General features: G+C 37.3%; 1 protein-coding gene across 5 annotated transcripts in view; it reads right to left on the reverse strand.

Moving 5' to 3' along the window:
• The window catches only part of MYOCD (myocardin), a 161,295-nt gene extending 148,086 nt beyond the window's left edge, over positions 1-13,209 (reverse strand). For all 5 annotated transcript variants that reach the window (XM_081935055.1, XM_081935053.1, XM_081935057.1 and 2 more), the window contains exon 1: positions 12,908-13,209. The gene's annotated coding sequence lies outside the window, so the exon portion shown is untranslated. The remainder of the gene's footprint in view (positions 1-12,907) is intronic.
• Between the last annotated feature and the right edge of the window lie 1,393 nt (positions 13,210-14,602).

Raw genomic sequence — 14,602 nt, forward strand, 5'->3', positions numbered from 1 at the left:
TTCTATGCCCTTCTTCTGTTTCTTTAATCACCTTATCTTTAATTGTCAGTGGTGTTTTCAACGATGTTGCTAACAAAATTTCTCTCTTTAAATCCATAAATTCTTTTATTTTTTTCTTCTTCTGTATCTTGCCATCTGGGGTATAGTTCCCCTCCATTTAATTCCTCTTTCTGTATTCCACTCTTTCCATTTTCAGACACAAACCAATCACCATAGATATCAGCGGATTTAATTTCTTTGTAGTCATTTTTCTCTTCGGTTTTTAGGACTCTAACCTCCACTTTTCCCACTTGATAAACATCTCCAATTTCTTTATCATATTTTACTGTTAGATGCTCTAAATTTTCCAACTTCTTCTTCGTCCTCTCAAATGTGTTTGATAATTTCTGAATTTCTAATAATATCTTTTGCAAACTTAAAGTTTCTTTCTGCTGTTGAGATTGTGCCATTATCTCCAGCTGACAAACACTGCTGCTCTGGCTTCGAAGGTTTTTACAAGATTAAGCATAAATTCACAATAAGGTCTTATTTTCACTTTTCTCTGGTTAAAGATATACTTCAAAGGAACATCTGTATGCTTTTCTTCTTATCACTCTCTATAGACAAAACAGTGAGACCTTGAAGTACCAAGCCAGAATAATCAGTGAAGAAAGTAAGTGTTTTGTTTCCAATACACAAACTTCCACCCTGCGAGTAGCAGTGCTGTCTTCCCTTCTGTTGTTACGATGTTCTTTGTTGCTTTTTGTATCTTTTTTATTTCAAGTTTTTTAAAAAAGTCAAATTCTTAAATGAAATAGAGAAGAAAAAGGGAAAAACACACACAGTAATGAAGAAGGAGAATTTTATTCCATAGGTTGCAAAAAATAATTAAAAAAAGAAGAAGAAAACTTAATCCATTCGGCTTAAAAGGCTTGCATAAATTCCATCCATGAAAATAACATTTAAAAAGTAAGATAACCAACTGTCCAAAATCATTCAAAGCTTAATTCCGCCACTTATTTCTTATGTTCTCAAATTTAAATTAACTTTACATTTTTTATAGGCAGTCTCTTTTAAAATGGTAAAAATTGCTCACCAGCTGGAAACACTTTCTCTTTCCATATCCTTCCATTTTGGAGCCGCCCCAACTTCATCCGCCAGCTTGAATAACTTATCTTGGATCGATCAGGGACTTTGTGATGTCCCTGAGATCAGCAAGACATATTCTTCCTGTTCACCGTCTCTGCGGGACAGTTTAGGTCCGATTGGACCACCCAGCAGCAAAAGTATCGGCTGTGGTCTCGGAGCATCAAGACCGCACGTCCGAATCATCGCGACGTTGGCTCCTCCTCTCTCTCTTTCTTTTTGCAGAGTTTACAATCTTTGTTCTTTGAAAAAATAAGAATTCTATGCCTTTGATATCACAACATTCTGTTGCTCAAAAAGCATGGTCTTTATGAAAGGCATCAAATATATTTTTTAAAAAAAATTGCTAAGATCATAATTTGACAATTTCTAACACTCATGCATGTTCATTAATATTAACAACAGCAGTTTGAATCAAGTGAAATGCAGAATGTGCACCAGTAGTGAAAGCCAGCAAGCAAATTACCATTGAGGTTGTTAATTGAGGAAAAGGTTCTTATAGCTTGTTATAGACAAAAGCTCAGGAAAAGAAACCCACAGCAAAGCCAACTTTTAAAAAAGAATAATCCTGAAAGCACCCCTTGGCCCTTTCCTGTTGTCGCCAATTGGCATTCCAAAAATCTACTTAGAAATATTGAATATTCTTTTTTTAAAATACTGTTAATGGCATACAGAAACACAAACACACACACACACACACATACATACAGACATCATTAAAATTCACTGAATTATACACTGTTTAAACAAAAGCAGCCTGAAGATGCCAAATTTAAAATTATATCAATTTTTTTAAAAAATCTGGCACAGATAATACTTTAAAATGACATGATGGAACAGTGCTGCCCTGCGGGAAATTGAAAACAATATATTGCAGAGGCCAGGGGATTAAGGATTTACACTCCACTAATCTTGCACTAATCCATGTACAGAAAACATACAACGAAGAACAGCACAAATCAAATTGCATCCTAAGCATACACACAGGGCTGTCTTGAAGGAAGCTAAGCTGGTAGACAAAAGATCTTCAGATAAAGGGTTATAGCAGAAAAGAGGATATAGGGCACCTTAGAAAAAGAATCTACCCTATAGTAATCCCTTCTTCTCTTAATATAACCTTGCTGTTCTTCTCTGTCTGATATTGTACTTCTTAAACCAGAGAAATTTGTGAACGCAGAACTGATTTTCTCTTTCTGCTCACAATATTTAAGTAAGCACTTTTTGTCTTTTTGCAGATATTCACAATTAAATGCAAATCTCCAAATATGAATACAAAAATGAAACGTTCAAAATGGTAGAGATTTTTCTCCCCCACTATTAGCAATAGGGCCACTTGGATGCTACCTCTTAGTAACAAATGACTTTTAATTAATACTAGACACAACTGTTAGAATAATTGTGTGCAAGCTGATACCATAAACAGAGCTTGCATCTGCAAGGACTTAAAATCCTCAAGAACAAGAGTAATATAATCTGCTTAATCCATCTAATGTGGTACTTCCAGCTCTAAGTGGTAATCAATCTGCTGGGTTGGAGATGGAAGTCTCACAATATTTGCAATCTTTCTATGTGCAGCTGCATTCCACAATTATAATGTACCACTGAACTATGACACTTGTGTAGATCAATGAACCTAAAACTCTGTACGTCTCTTTGAATACCTTCAGTAGTTCCATTTCAAATGGAATTAGTACAAACTAGTGGTGAGAACTAGTACGAATAGAAATTACCATACTTAGCGAAAAACTGCCCTTAATAAAGAAAAACAACACTTTAAAAATTCATGACAAAATACTACAAAATAGTGGATCCTCTATAAATCCTCTGGTAGTCAAAAAACCTTAAGTGGATTACAAATTTGTTGTATCAGATTGGTAATCAATTTATCTGCAAAAGTGACACTGTTACACTGTTGTTATTTTTTTCTTTCTTTTGGGTGCTAGGTATTTTTTTCATTCAGACAAGCCCAGACTATAAAGTACAGTCTTTATTCTAAGAACAGAATGACACAGCAGTGTTTAGCTGCAAAAATAAGTAAATTTAAAAGTACGTATTCATTTCCTAGCAGCAGAACGTATATCCCCAAGTGTACATGAAAATCTTGCAATTAAAATGTAGTGGAAGGAAAGTCCACTAAAACCAGTAAGACTTTCTTTTTGAGTAAACAGATACAAGACCATGGCTATCAGAGCTCTATTTTTAATTTGTAGTCTCCATTGTTAACCCAAATAAAGATAAGTTTCAATAGTTGTATCCCATCTCCAGTACACCTGCCCCATTTTTCACTAGTAACTCTCTAGAAGCTGGTGATGATCTTTCTAGGAAAATCTTCAATGCATAATTCTGCTGCTGTTTTTATTAACTGTTTCAATAATCTAAATATTTCTATTGTAGCTGTGGTAATATGTAAGGTTTTTTTTACACTTCTATATTTTTATTGACATTGTGAACAGCCTAGAACTATGTTGAGAATAAATGTTTAAAGTGTTTTCTTAAATAATCATTAAGCTAGATCCAGTATACAGAAGCTGACCAAAATAGACACATACATGTAGGTCATTCTTTTGGAAATAATAACAATTACAACTGATCTTCCAGAAATTATTGTTTTCCAAATCTAAATCAGCAAAAAAGTTGAGGGTTTTTTCTCCAAGAAATTCATTTCTCAAATGCATTTCATTGGAGGTTAAGATAGGTAGATTTTTCTAACAAGGCTTGGTTGAAAACAATGCCCAGCTTGTGTTAAAAGCTTTAGGATAGTGAGGGTTGTTTTTTAAATAACTGGATAAGAGACAGAATCAGATGGTTCACTTAAAACATGAGAAAATAATAGCTCTACAAGATAAGGTTCCCCACTGACAGTCTGAAATGATAATCTCCTTAATTAATAAGAATGGTGCTTCAATTATGTTGTAGCAATCTTTTTAGAAATAGTGGAGTTTCATAAGGAGCAACAAATTCATTATGCAGGTTGAATTAAATAGAGTGGGGATTTGAATAATCAAATTGGCTATGGTTTGCAGACTGATCATTATCCTGATGCCTTTTTTTCAGTGCTTTACAGTAGGGGATCAACAACCTCTGAGTTAACAGCTGTTATACTTAACAACTTTAAGGAATTGTTTTTAGAGAAATTTGAGAGGGGTGTTCCTTCCTTTTGAAATTGTAGTATTGGATGTCTATTTTAGACCTCAGTTTTCATTTCTTCCCAGCCTGTAAGGTGACCTATGCCACAGTTTTTAACAAACACAAGCACAGTTAATCTCTAGAAGTAAAAAAATTTAAAAAGTGATGTGAGAGATATTGCATATAATGTATGAACCTAACTTTAAAATCTTAAAGTAGTGATATCAGGCTATTATTTCAAAGAAAGTAAAAAAACAAACAGGAATTCTCAATTAATTAATTAATAATAATAATAATAATAATAATAATAATAATAATAATAATAATAATAATAATAATAATAATAATAATAATAATAATAATAATAATAATAATTTACATCCACGTGGTGACACTGATAGACTATACCTGCCCCGAAAATCAGGTGGCAGAGGATTATTACAAGTGAAGCAAATAGTTGAAGAAGAAAAACATGCACTGGCTGATTATTTAAAAGAAAGTCAAGAACATCTATTAATCGAAGTAAAGAACAAAAATCTATTGAAGGCCCAACAAACGAAACAAGAATACAAAAAAGATGTGATAAAATTAAGAATGGAGAGTTGGCAGAACAAAGCATTGCATGGCCAATTTCTGGAAAAAATAAAAGATAAAGTGGACAGTGAAAAAACTTGGTTATGGTTAACAGCAGGTACATTAAAGAAAGAAACAGAGTCATTAATCCTGGCTGCGCAAGAACAAGCTATCCGAACAAATGCCATTAAGGCCAAAATCGAAAAATCCTCTGATGATGCCAAATGCAGACTCTGCAAAGAAGTTGATGAAACTGTTGACCACATACTCAGCTGCTGTAAAAAAATTGCTCAGACTGACTATAAAATGCGGCACAATTCAGTGGCACAAATGATCCACTGGAATTTGTGCAAAAATTACAATATTAAAACAGCAGCAAACTGGTGGGAACATAAGCCTGAAAAAGTCGTCGAGAGCCAGATGGTCAAGATCTTGTGGGATTTTCGCATACAAACGGATAAAATACTGGCGCATAATACACCAGACATCACACTGGTTGAGAAAAATAAGGTTACAATCATAGACATTGCAATACCAGGTGATAGCAGGGTCGCCGAGAAGGAATATGAAAAAATCGCGAAATATCAGGACTTAAAAATCGAAATCCAACGATTATGGCACAAACCAGCAGTGGTAATTCCAGTGGTAATCGGCACACTGGGTGCTATTCCAAAAGCACTGGAATTACATTTAAAACAGTTAAAAATTGACAAAATCACCATCAGTCAAATGCAAAAGGCTGCACTGCTTGGATCTGCACACATATTACGAAAATACGTTACGACGTCCTAGGCCCCTGGGTGGGGCCTGACTAGTAATTAATGCCAAATCCGGCGAAACAACTGGCCGCTGTGATACACTTCTGTTGATATAATAATAATAATAATAATAATAATAATAATAATAATAATAATAATAATAATAATAATAATAATAATAATAATAATAATATTTTATTTGTTAGCCGCACCCTCTCTCGAAGGACTCGGGGCGGCGTACAATAAAAACATATAAAATACAAATATGGACAATACAAACACAAAATAGACAGATACGTGGAGGAGGTAGTCAGATGGATGGAAACAATTAAAATCACAGTATAAAATCCCCTAAATACAATCACAAAATTAAAAAACCCGTCAGGAGCGATATCATCAAACTATGGTTGAGCCAGGCCAGCTACTTGGAATAGGTGGGTCTTGAGCTTTACACGGAAGGCGCGGAGGTCAGAGGTAATCCTAATATCCGGGGGGAGGTCATTCCACAGGGCTGGGCCCGCCACAGAGAAGGCTCTGCTCCTAGGCGCTGCCCCCCAGCACTGTCTGGTGGACGGCACCTGGAGAAGTCCCTCTCTGTGTGAGTGAATTGGTCGCAGGGATGTATGTGGCAGAATACGATCCCGCAGGTATCTACAATTTGCTGTAAGACAACTGCATACACAGTTATATAATAACAAAAGTTCGTTCTCTCTCTCTCTCTCTCTCTCACACACACACACACACACACACACACAGTCACTCACTCACTCACTCACTCTTACTCTCACTCAAACACAGACCAACAAAAGAGAAACAAATTTCTATCTCATCCTCCAGCTAGGCTACCTTGAACAGTGACACTTTGCGGCAGTGCCAAGGTGGGGTCTGAAGTAAAGATCTGGCCTTAACTACAACTCTAGCACCACTGACACTTAAAAATGCTGCTTTGTGCTGTTCCCCAAGAGGCATGAGCCTTGTGTAACAACACAATTATTCCTGTGTTCCAGCATTCCTCAGTATCTGCTGCATAACACTTATCTTTAGCTGGTATTCTCTTTCTGCTGGCAGGTACCTGTAGCCTATATTAGGTTGTTCTGGGTTGCACAAGGTCTTCCTTCTTGAAGGAGGCTTTGAAGAAAGTTCTTTTGCAACCCCCCAAAACTGTGGAAAAGCACACTTCGTTCTCACATGATTTTTGGAGACTGCAAAAGCTGCACAAGTGCATGGGCCTGTCCCATGGTTTCTGGAGGGTCTGGAGGTCATGCAAAAGCACAACCCATTCTCATGCAGCCATCCATAACTCATGTGAGAACATGAAGAATAGTTGTTGTCTAGTGTAAGTAAATGTTAGTGTGTCACCCAAAATGTTGTGGCTTGCCACCTTTGGCATTCACGCCATTGATTTGCCATCATTGTACAAGCATTTAAGAACCATCTGTGCAATCAAACCAATATAGAAGACAAATAAGAATTTCCCAATGGAGTTTAACAGTGGAAAGAGAATGAAGTATAAAAGAGTGACGATAAATGATGTGTTCTGTTATGACTGCATTCTGGAAAGCTTTAAAGTCTGGTGGTTTCCCCAGGTCTTTCAGTTAGGGTGGCTGAGGCCCCCACTGGATTGTTTGAGGGTGTGGCATGGGTAGCCAGATTTGTCATCAGTTTTTAGTGATGTCTTATACCTTTTATAAGGTATATCTTTATATATCTGCATTCTATCTTTATTCTCTTTGGCTTCACTGCCCAGAGGTTTAGAGTTGGGCAATGACTAAACTGAATAAATTAAATTAAATTATGAAGGGCGAAAAACAGGGGGGAAGTTCAGCAGGTTCTGACAGGTTCTGGAGAACCGGAAATTTTGAATAGTCTGGAGAACCGGCAAATACCTCCTCTGGCTGGCCCTAGAGTGGGGTGGGAATGGAGATTTTGCAGTATCATTTACCTGCCAGGCCCACCAAGCCAGGCCCACAGAACCAGCATTAAAAAAAATTGAATTTCACCACTGGCAAAAAACTCTTTTTCTCAATAGCTGCTTCCTATGAGGGACCTGCCCTGAAAACTGCTACCTGTCCATTGTGAGTAATGAGTGATTACTTCCTGTTAAGCAGAGGCTGTAAGGGGAATATCACACATGCCATTGACTTAAGGAACAAGCTCACTGAACAACTCACTGAACATCTATACAGGGAGAATAGGAATTTGCCAGTAAAATTCAACAGGAGAGCTCATTTTCCCTCTAACATGGAACATATTGAGCTTGTAGCAGCATTTGGAGTGGAGTAAGAATATACTAGCAGAGAGAAATAAAAATTCAAAATGATGTTGACTAGAAAAAATAAACAGATACAAGGAAAGGATAACGGTTGGCTGCAGTAAGAAATACCCCCACCATGTGATTGCAAAAAAAAAAAAAGAAGGCAAGTACAATTTGTCATCTGTCAAATAAAATATAGTTTTTAAATTAAGGGACTAGGAATTAATTCCCAGAGAGGCCAGAGGAATAGGAAACGTTTAGCCTTGAAAAGAGTAGGCTGGGGTTAAGTATAATAGCACTCTTCAATACCCAAGGGGACACCACAAAGAAGAAGGTCAAGATCTCTCCTCTGGTGTTCCAGAGGGCAGACACATAATTACTGGGTCTCCTCAGTAATTTTCATAGATACTTTTAAAGCAAGGTATGAATAATGCATTGCTACGTTTTACTGCTACCATTAATATCGGAAGACAATAAAAGTGAACTGTCAACTACTTCAGAAACCCCCCCTAGAGGAGTAATTTTTTGTGATGCTTACCATCTGGAGAACCCATGTTTTCAAATGGTACACAAACCTGCAGCTTCAGCTGCAGAAGCAGATGTCCAGGGGAGCCAAAGGCAATCTATCCTATGAGTACATTGAGTTCCATGTAAAAGAACAGTTAAACCAAAGGGGAGTAAGCACTGCTACCTAAGTGACCACCCTGGTTTTGAAATTAGATGTTACTGCCATTGTGGTGTACATTTCTCATTCAAGCTGTCAGAATTCTTGCTTGATCTGCTTCCAAGCCCATGTCCCTTCTCTGAAACATCATCCATGTTTAGCCACCTTTTCTCCTAAGTTTCCATGCCTGGGCTGATATTTACAATGAGCTTTTGGCTGAAGCCGCAGTTTGCTTATAGGAGTATATGTCGTATGACACCACAGTTGTTGTGACATCTATACTAAGGGCAATGTTTCTGCAAAGAAAGATGACTGGGCATAAATGTGTAGTACAGTTTGCAGCATGAAGGGATACATTTTTACAAAAAATAAAGAACCACAATGACCAGTTAAATTTATATCCCAACACGCTGGCATGTAATTGCACCCTGCTAATTCCAGTTGCTGGGTTTGGATTCTAATATCAACTGTGCATACAAGCTACACTATATACAATATAAGATGATGATGATGATGATTCCAAATCATGTTAGCTTTTGCACAGCATGCAAACTCAGCCTGGTGGTTAATTTTTCATGCAAGCCAAGAAAATTGAATAAAATTATAAATTATAAATTGAGAAGATTGTTCAATTATCATGACAATCATACAGAGCCACTAATGCATAAATTAAGCACAAAGCCTAGGTTTACACAATATGCTAGGCTAAAATGGGAGAAATTGGTTTCAACATCCACATCTTCCGCAACTAAAGCCTCTAATTGATTTCTTTGTCAGTAAAACATAAATTTAACACACAAATAGTTTGTTGCAAAAACGACTGCTTGTGGAGGCTCCTGGATTGGGGCTGAAAGGCGAAAACGGAAGCAGTATGCTCCATCCCATAATTGGGTAGACAGGTTGCCCTGACCAAAAACACTTAAAGCTTCTGATTCTACAAATAAAAGCATATGCTAATATTTCAAATGGTAAATATGGGGATGCTTTCAATTTCCTGAATAGATGCACATTGCAAAATGTATATCGTTTATATATTCATTTTAGATTTTTTGGGATGCCACCTCTGTACAATTATACCTTCATTGAAAGCATTCTGTGGTTGATCCAGTTCCACCCTTTGCTTCTGACTTGTTCAGTTGCTACAGAATGAAAATGTATGCTTTTATGCATTGCTGGAGTATGTTGACATAACTTCCTGCTTTTGTTTAGGAAGGAGATTGATACATATCTCATAATGTTAACAAAAGTATTTCAAGGTGGCAAAAGAAATATTTTCCCTTGTGAAAGGGGCACTTCTATGTCTTTTGAGAGAGAGAGAGAAATCAGCATTTCTTTAAAAACATTCATTGCTTTAACTCTGTACAACATTTTATCTTAATAGCAAGATGATTACCCTCATACATATTGTACAGTATCTATCTATTCATTCATCACATATTACAGAGCTGTATATGATTTTGATATCTCAAAACAATCTCTCAAACAAATCTAGTAATTATAGATCTGGAGCAAAACCAGTCTCTGGCCATTGTATTTCAGGAGTAAATAAAATATTAAGCAGACCCATGCTTAAAAGAATAGTATAAAATTTACAAAGCATAACATTATTAAACTTTTCAGAGTATATCAACTTAACTCCATGTAGAATCAAAACATGTGAATCTGAAAAAAAAAATGAAGAAAAGCCAAGGAAGCCAAATAAAATATTAAATGTGAAGATTTCTAAAAGCACAAACATGATTTCTATGGATAAGAATGTCCTTCTAATCTGGAGGGGGGAAGAACCCACATAATTGCATATAATCTCTTACCAGGCAAACTTTTTGGAGTAAGGTTAATCTTTTTAAACAGATTCATGGTGCATTCTTACCATGAATATTTATAGTTTTGAACAGTCCAGCTCAGAAAGTTTTTACTGAAGTAGGCAGAATTAAAACCATCTTTATGTTTGCAATTGGAAACTTCAAATAGATTTTCCATATTTTACATTTGCACCAACCTCCAAACATTAAAGACAAACAGTAATCAATAATGAATCCCTTCAAACTTCTAAAAAGGAGACGTCATATTCCACTTCTTGTTTAAACTAAGGAAATATGCATATCGATCATACAGGGTTACTCATCTGCCAACAAATCTGCACCAATGTAACTAGAGACACAATTGGACAGCATACACAAGAATGCCTTAGGATTTCAGGATAACTTCTGCTCTATCTGCTAGATAACTTCTGCTCTATCTGCTAGATTCCCATGGAGCATTCATTTAATGCATCTGCTATTGCATTAAAAAAATGATGTAAATCCACTGATTTTGCAGAAAACTCCACTTTAGTGAAGAATCTTTTGCAATACAAAATATATGTTTAGAACTGATGTTATATTGGCTTACATAGCATGCTGCCAACTTGAAAATGTACTCTATCTCTGTATTTATTAAACATTCCAAAATGTTCAATAATCAGCACCAGATTCAAGTAGCCACCTGCAGGCACCCCAGTAAGAGAATTTATTTGCAAACTGGGCAACCCCAGCACCGGTCTGCTTCGGCCAGGGCATTTGCAGCTCTCATGACCAATGCCTTGCTGCTATTCTTTTTTTAAGCTCTCAGACTTCAGTTCGTCTTCATTCTTTCCTTTTGCTCTGTTTTCTAAACAAAGCTGTGGAGGGGCAGAGGAGAAGGCTGGTGCTTATTCAGTGGAAACTCCATTGATTACTCTGTGTGGTACCTTACTGACATCAAGGACACCTTTGGTACAGGGGAAAATCTGGGTTCTATCAGCTCTTATAAGCAAGTGTTTCGAAAGGTTTACAGAAAAGTAAAGTAAACAGAGCTGTGAGTAACAAAAGAGTCCCGTTTATGCATTCTTTGATTCACTGTAAAGGATGGTGTAAACTGACTTTTTAACCAAGCATTAGGCAAGCATTTGGGCCCACGCCATTCCATAATAAACAGTGACATGGCTATATTAAAATATTTACTTAATGCACGGCCGTGACTTATAGTATGAGTGGCTACTCAATAGAATGTCCTGAGTGCTAAGGCGTCAGGTGCCACTGCCTGTATAAATATTCTGTGTGCACTTGTTTATAGGAAAACCCCATCTGGATTTGGCTAGAAACAGCAGACACCCTGATGACCCCAGTTTTTGCTATTGGAAAATATAACACAAATGTTCGTTCTTCCAGAGAAATGGCAGCAGTTAAGTGCCATTTGACAGAATGAAGGGTATTGGCTTTTCTCAATAGGGAGCAAGACTTCCAACGGAAACATTTTCACCAGAAGTGCGTTCTTCGTTGGCACATTTGTGCTGGAACAGACACCTCTATATCCTAACAAGTTCCATTATTAGAACGGATTCTTTGGGGTTCCAAAAATATCCTTGGATACCCACGTAGTTCCAAGTTCTTTTGTTCCATTTCCTCAAGTGCCCAAGGGGGGGGGGCATTTTACAGTAGTGTCACCATGAAGGGAAGAACCTGACTCAATTCAACTGCATCTCCCAGTTCATTCTCAATCACATAGCTAGGGTTAGAAGATGTGAATGCAACAGAACCTTTTTCTTCATGCTTCCCAGCCACTAGTCCTGAAAGTCCATTGATAGTCACCAGTCTTTTGATTTCTCTCTTTAATGTCCAGCAGTACAACAATAAAAGAAGTAGGTGAGTCAAGGAAGAAACTGACTGGAACTATCATGGGTAGAGATTGTAGAGAACCTGATCTCTACCAGATCATTGAACAATCTAGAAATGTACCCAGATATCAGTAAGAGTAATCAGTTAAATCAAAATCCATCAATTTCATCCTCACATTTAACACAGTAATATCATTATTTGTGCTGATAATATGTAATTACTATCAATTACTATTTACTAACTCTTAAAAATAATTTAGCAATAACTATGAATGATGTTCTTGTCCAATGAAGATCATATGACAAACTGCACAGCTGGCCACAGTTTACCAGTTCTCTTCTTTAACCAATAACCCTCAAGTCTTTCTGATTGTTAACAAACTCTATTAATTTTTTTCCAATGAAATAAAATAGATACCCTCCAGATGCAGACCTATGAGAAGAAAAGAGTCCCCTACCTGTTGCTAGAGTCCATGTTTCACCTGTTGCAAGTGCCCATAGTAAGAGAATAAAACAGTATTGGACTAATGATGGTTGAACCATAAATTGGGATTACATTGAGTTCAGACATGTTAAATTAATCCAAATAAAACCAAGGCATCACTATAAACAATATCTTAACTATAATGTGATGTCTAGGTTTGGATCACATGCTAAGCCAAACCGCAACATGGCTTGTGTGTTGTGCAAACCAGAAATTAATGCAAAATACAGAATAATTCACCACTACAAAAAGAAAATGCTGCAAATGTTGTAACCATAGACATACTTACTTGAGAGTTATCTCCATAAACATAGTGGGACTTAACTTCTGAGGTACAGCCATAGGCTTCAACTGCACTTCTCTACTCCTGAATGCATGCTTGCTTTCTTTCACTTTGAAAAAAAAAAGAAAAAAGAAAAAAGGAAGCAACGCATGTTGGAGTTTGCAAAAACAGCTTCATCTGATGTCAGGGCCCCTCCCACCCTTGGCAATTCTTTCACTTTACTCTACAGGCCTTTAATTATATAACAAACGCGAACAGTATAAATACAATCCAACTCTCATATCCTGTCAGACAACTTAGTGCTGCGAACCTGAAAGTGGCGGGGGGGGGGGATTTTAGCCACACATTTCAGCTGTGTGTTGCTCTATCTTTATGAGTATTATAGTTTAGTCTAGGGGCGTTTCTGTTGAATAACATGCTCACAATCAAGGTTAAGACACGTATATCATAGCAAGCCTACCTCTTCCCCCCTTTTTCTCCCCTGCTCCTCCCCTTTTGTTTTGTGCTGTAGCTATGAATTTATGCACCCTCCAACTGTTGAAAACAAACTATGCTTAATCTCAGTGTTTGGAAATTGCCCCGTATCAGATACATGGCATCCATCATGTGCAAAAATGTGCCGTGTCTCCTTGCTAATACTGTTACAAAGACCTTCTTACTGTCACCTTTGATCCATGGAGCAAACAGAATAAGGAAAATACTGGCATAAGCCATGGACACTGAACAGGTCTGGTGAGTCACTGACAGGCCAAGTCCAAGCTGTGCATTTTGGGGTGGTGGGAGGGGTAAGCAATGGGCAGAATGTGCTTACTGCAACACGGCGTACAGGGCAATGCTAGCATCATTATAAAGAAAGCCTTTCCTTCCAACTACATGCTGTATATCACTTCAGAACAAATCCTGCTAGCTGTTCTTGGGAATGTGCAATGGAGGGTTTAAAAAAAGCTGGCAAACACACTTGGCTTCAGATCTTAAGAGAATTCTATCTATACTAGAATGTGTATTACCAATTTGACCGATGGTGGCTTCCTCTGAGTTTTCTTAACTTTGCTCTAGGCTATTTTTAATATTGATACCCCTCTCTGTTTCTGAATTCCCATTTCCAGAGTGCTCCAGTGAGAGGGACTACACATCCAACCTCCTGCCTAGGCAGGAAACCCTATACTGTTTCAGACAAATGACTATCCAACATCTTAAAGACGTTGGGGCATTCACAACTTCGGGAGGCAAGCTGTTCCAATATGAATATGTCTTATTCCTATTGCTATTTGTAAACCACCCAAAATCACTTAGGCAAGTTGGGTGGAGTATACATTTGATAAACAGCTAAAAATAAATAAAGATGCACACTGAGCTGTTTTCTAGAAATATAAGCACAATCCGTGTAAGTGCACTTGTTGCAAAAAGAAAGAGGTGTCAGGGTAGCTCTGTAGTACCTTGAAGTTAAGCTATACCATATTCTGAATGCTGCAGGATGTAGCCCAAAGGAGAATTCAGAGATGTTCCAGAACCCCGAAATGATTCAGCATTTGTTCTTCTACATGCATGCATGATCTAAACTGCTCCAGACGATGGTTGCCTGCATTTCATATTTAGCAATCTGGAGACCTAGTGGAGAGAGCTCAGATGATTTGCTACCCATTCGTGTTTAGATGAATCTGATTTGGCGGTATGCCTGGGTGAGCTTGTGGGAGTGAGGTA

Source organism: Natrix helvetica (assembly GCF_964273705.1).
Source record: "Natrix helvetica genome assembly, chromosome: 1".
In the NCBI taxonomy this organism is placed as follows: Eukaryota; Metazoa; Chordata; class Lepidosauria; order Squamata; family Natricidae; genus Natrix; species Natrix helvetica.